Raw genomic sequence first — 6,000 nt, forward strand, 5'->3', positions numbered from 1 at the left:
GCTAAAGAAACAAGACATGTATAATTAATTTACTGAAAAGTGTATGTCGTTCTTTAAAATTTGTTTATCCCCTTCATAAACATGATATATTTGAAAGGTGAAAAGAAATAAGTAAAGCAGAAACATGCACGTCCTGAAAAGACGGATACACTCCGACGCCTATTTGTCGGAGAGCTTTATGAATAATTCTTTTATATTCCTCTTTTTCGAGTACATTAGATGAAAATTTCATACTTTGCCTGTATCCCATTTGAATTGCAACCGCTCATTTTGACGCTTTTAAAAAGGGTGTGTCTTTTCTTTAATTATTATGAGAATTATTATAATGAGTATATCAGAGGGAGTGTGAAAGTAGCCCCGGTAATCAACAAATTAAAGAGCGGACGGTTAGCGTGGTATGGACATGTGATGTGTAGAGAGAAGATGCTTTTTAATGAATGAAAGATTACTGGTGGCCCGGAGGCCTTTCCAGTTTCACCAGGACACGTGGGCGAGCAAAGGCTCAGCCAGGAGAGGTGGGATTTGCTAACAGCTACCCGAGCGCCTCCGAAGGAGACCTAACAGCTCAAGAGTAGCTGCTTCGCGAATGAATCTACTACCGGATCGGAATCGCGACCCGCTGAGAAGATCCGGCGAGAAATTCAGCGAGCTGATTCATGGGTTAGGTTGCACGGCGAACTCTTTGTCGAGTTCGACGATTACGGTTACCGAGGTCCCTAAGCCTGCTCCTAGTGTTAGAGCTGAAAGCGTCTAATGCAAAGGTTATTGGATCTGATGGATCCGTAAGGACGTGGGAGAGAAGATGCATATAACTAGGAGATGTATGGAAATGGCAGTGCAAAGTAGAGGGGGAAGAGGTCGACCGAAAAAGACATGGATGGAGTGTGTGAATGACGATATGAGAGAGAGGACTGAGTGTTGCGATGACGGCTGATATAAGAGAATGGAAGAGAAAAAAAAGTTGTTCCGACCCCACCTAGTGGGATAAGGTGGAGAAAAAAAAAATACAGCGTTTATGAAGTGGAAGAAAATTTCTTAATTTGACCACTTCCAGGTGCGTCATTATTTTATATATTCCTCAATCTAGGTCCTACTGGTGGTAGGACCTCTTGTGAGCCCGCACGGGTAGGTACCACCGCCCCGCCTATTTCTGCCGTGAAGCAGTAATGCGTTTCGGTTTGAAGGGTGGGGCAGCCGTTGAAACTATACTGAGACCTTAGAACTTATATCTCAAGGTGGGTGGCGCATTTACGTCGTAGATGCCTATGGGCTCCAGTAACCACTTACCACCAGGTGGACTGTGAGCTCGTCCACTCATCTAAGAAATAAAAAAAAAAAAAAAAAGGTGCATGACCTCGCGTGTCGTTTATTTATTATTGTGTTACATTGCGTGCAGTCCAGAATTTTACCGTTTCTGTTTTTTTTTTACATAATCGTGTCGAAAATTTATATTAATACACCACTCATTTTTGGAACTAACTTCTCTTTTGTACCATTTTTCTAAAGGTACGTTATTATGAAACGAAACTTTTTCGTTCAAAATACTTTATTTAATTGAGACTGTCATAAAAATGTATATATGTAATTGTATTACAAATTTTGTCCGCACACTAAGTACTAGAACCTCAAAATTTATAGCATACATTTATGTTTAAGATTTATATTCGCATATCAAGTGCTACCATTTTTATTTTCAAATAAATAGCGTCATCTGTAACATAAACTTAGCAGAAACCGTAATAAGTCTAGTGATAACAAGACATGTCGTTTGATGTTGCTAGAACCATTTTCTTTGATCTACCGCCCTCATCTTCAACAAAGTCTAAACGTATAACGATAAGAACAATTTAATATGATACTATAGGTCTTGTGAAAATGGCTACCATACAAATTACCATTGGATTCTGTTCTACAAGAGAAAAATCTTCGAGTGTAGTGACAAATTGCTTTACTGTTTCATTTTAAATGAATGGGCCATGTTTTTTTATTGTTAAATGAGCTACATACGTGTATTTCTCGTTTGATCATAAATGAAACCAATCTAGGCATATCATGAATATTCTTAAAAATAAGCGTACCTACGTCTTTAATACGAAACATTTCATGTCGTCCACACACAATAACAGTTTAATTTACAGTGATTGTTCGAATTCATAAACTAATTTAAGGTAACAGTTTTGCTTTGAGAAAACAATAAAAACCTTTCGCTACAATTTCCAGAATCGAATGGTATATAGCCGTAATATTTCTTGTCCAGCCTGTTTTCATAGAAGAGTATCAAATCAAATCAAACAAATTTTATTCAACATAAATGAAAGTACATGAACGTCAAAAGAACTACTGCCAATTCACAAAAACCAGCCTCCGCCCTGAGAAGGACTGGCAAGAAACTCAGTGGGCATGTCTTTTTTTTTAAATATTAGATTATTATTTTTTAAATATTAGATAATTTTTTAAATGAGCATTATAACGTAGCAATTATTGCAATATTGAAATGCCCGGAGCGAGCAACTCATTCCCACTTTGTGCAATCTTCTAGATAATCATTGACTTTATAGTAAGCTTTATTGCACAGATGTTCTTTAATAGTTTTTTTAGGCCTATGCATATGTAGGTTTTGAACATTTGTGGGATTTTGTTGTACAGGCGCACAGACAAACACCCGAATTAATTTCGTATCTTATGTAACCTACACATCGGCACAACAAGCTTGTGTTAGTATATTTTTATTCTCGTATATTCCATACAAAATACTCAGTATGACATTCCACGCTTATGTTACGGATATACAAAAAAAAAAACTGGGTAATTTGTGTGAATGTGTCACGAGCATTACAATGGGCTAGAAAGTCGTTCACATTCATTATTCGAGCCGGCGAGACCTCTCTCGACCCGCCTATGTTTGTAGCTGTCGCACGGATATGCTACATTTGGATTTAGGGACACGCGTCTTTTTTCGACTAACTCAGTAACTAATAAAGTACAGATTCAATATGTTGTACTAATCATAGTCGAGGAGATTAGCCGACTTAACCTAATAGGTGTATGGCTCTAATAAAGAATAAAAATAAAAAAAATAGTCGAGGAGTCTATACAATCGCTAAAATTTCGTGAAAATGGAACTGGCTAATTAAAAAAAAAACCTATAAATTAATACACTAGAGTTTTAAGTAAATTTAGTTATCCTTATCCAACTCCTCTGCTTGCGGCAGCATAAACTTAATTTGCCCTTAAAAACTGTGCAATAGTAATGGTGTCTGGTTTTCATTTTCTCTAACCCATAGTAAGGTAGTGCAACTGTAAACCCCATTAAAATCTGTTTGATTCATGAAATTTAGATACATTTTTATTTCATTACTAGCTGACCCGGCAGACTTCGTAGTGCCTTAATCGATAAATAAAAGACCTAAACTTTTGGGGGACACCTTTAAGGAAAAATAAAATTGTTATTTTTATATAATTAAAAAATATAATTAAAAAATATTTATGTACCTTTTAAACCTTCTCTGGACTTCCACAAATAATTCAAGACCAAAATTAGCCAAATCGGTCCAGCCGTTCTCGAGTTTTAGCGAGACTAACGAACAGCGATTCATATAATATATATAGATTGCATTATTACATACATAATAATATATTTGATTTTATTTACATAAAAAATATGTATAAAATTTCTGTGGATTTAGTTTTATGTTCAAAATTCAAAAGTATCAATGAATCCCTCCATTCGCGAGTTAAATAATATTAAATAACACCTGAAATACGTTTCAGTTATGGCCTCAAGTGTAAGCATGTATTTCTACAGACGGAAAATACATGTCATGACGTCACAGCTCCGCCCGCCAAAATCTTTGCAGTCCACAAACTAACATTATGTGACATGTTTTTTGCTTTACTGTAATGAATGGGAAGCCGCATCGAAGCTTCATTTCGTATAGTTTTTATCTTAGTTTCTGCGTCGTTTTTACAATGTATTTTTTTTCTGTTAATTTTTAGAGTAGATCGACAAACAGCTTTCATGGTATTAAGCGGTTACCGGATGTTAAACATCTAAATTGTGGATACGGCAGCCACCTCAAGACCAAGTTGAGGTTGCCTAAACCTTATAACTGCTTCGTAGCAGAAGTATCTATTGCATTTAATACGCCTTACTAATGATAATAATAATTAATATAATTACAATGATATTTTGGATCATCGTCCTTCGTTCGCCGCGAAAACGTGTTAGGTAAGGATTGTTTGAAAAAAAAAGTCTTCGTTATCTTCTGGACCCTGATTTATAAAACTCTCAACTGGATGTATACAAACGCTATTAACAATTTTAAGTTTTTCTTTTTTTCTTAGGTGTTTCTCATTCTCTGCCAATTGATGCTTGAAATTTTTAGGTTGATTACAAACACAAAACAATAAAATCTGCCATTATCGTAATTGTTTCTAAAAAAAATCGAGCTCCTAAACAAAAGAGGTTTATTTAAAACTACAGAGCGTTAAATTTTAATTTAAACTTTGGGGCTCGTCTCGTCTAAAGAGTTTGTCAAAACGAGAATCAAGATCTGCCGATATCGATTCCATTAGACCGGACAGGGGAATAAATGGACGTTTTCATTAGATCCACTCGATAGACAGCCGTAAGGCGATTTTCACGAGGCTTTGAGGATCGAATGCCGAAAATATCGTGTTTAAAGACGTTTGATCGATACCCGATGGCTTACAAATTTCGAAGGCTGCTACTTTGACAGATAAGAAATAAAATTGAACGTGCTTTGTTAAGATCAAGATTTTATACACGAGTGAATAATAGATGATATGATCGAAGAAATCGATCATCTTATTTTACAACCGAAAATGTTACTTGAAAATGGTCTGTCTGGATCTTTTTTTATTTTATTTTTATTGCTTAGATGGGTGGACGAGCTCACAGCCCACCTGGTGTTAAGTGGTTACTGAAGCCCATAGACATCTACAACGTAAACGCGCCACTCACCTCGAGATATAAGTTCTAAAGTCTCAGTATAGTTACAACGGCTACCCCACCCTTCGAACCGAAACGCATTACTGCTTCACGGCGGAAATAGGCGGGGTGGTGGTACCTACCCGTGCGGACTCCCAAAAGGTCCTACCACCAGTGATTACGCAAATTATATTTTTTTATCAGAATATAATGTTGGTATGATCTATAAGTGGTAAGATCCTTTGCTTACTGTACAAAGCTTATTATTTCTATACACCCGTACCTATTAGCTATTTTGTTTGAATGAAATTATGGGTACCAGTATTTACGATATTAATATTTACCTGAAAACAAATAACATGGGAATAAACCAATCTTGCCGTTTCTTCATTAGGAAAACAATTCCTCGAATCACTTATATTGTTTGATTATTACTTACTTTCTTAGAATTCAATTTCAGAGGATTATATTATAATGATATAAATTAGTAGGCATGTTTTTTTTTCTGGAATATGCTTTAATAAATCTATCTGGAATTACGTTTAGATAGATAGGCAATAAGACTGACTTTTTATCGTAAGAAAATATTGGCAAAAAACATTGGCTTTAATATTATTGGCCCGCTCTTCAGTTGATTCACATAGATTTATTCGTATTTTAAGTAACTCCGATTCACTGGTGGCAGGACCTCTTATGAGTCCGCACGGGTAGGTACCACCACCCTGCCTATTTCTGCCGTGAAGCAGTAATGCCTTTCGGTTTGAAGGGTAGGGGCAGCCGTTGTAACTATACTGGATACCTTAGAACTTACATCTCGAGGTGGGTGGCGCAATTACTTTGTAGATGTATATGGGCTCCAGTAACCACTTAACACCAGGTGGGCTGTGAGCTCGTCCACAGATCTAAGCAATAAAATAAAATAAAAGGTTTTGTTGTTTTTAAATTTTAAAAAAAACACGATTTGCACAGAATAAATAAGAAGTCAACATGCGAATTAGGCAGGAACAAGGCCACAAAGGATCGCCCATCACAGAGCGGCTCTCGTGGTA

The sequence above is a fragment of the Bombyx mori genome, chromosome 9 (genome assembly GCF_030269925.1).
Source record: "Bombyx mori chromosome 9, ASM3026992v2".
In the NCBI taxonomy this organism is placed as follows: Eukaryota; Metazoa; Arthropoda; class Insecta; order Lepidoptera; family Bombycidae; genus Bombyx; species Bombyx mori.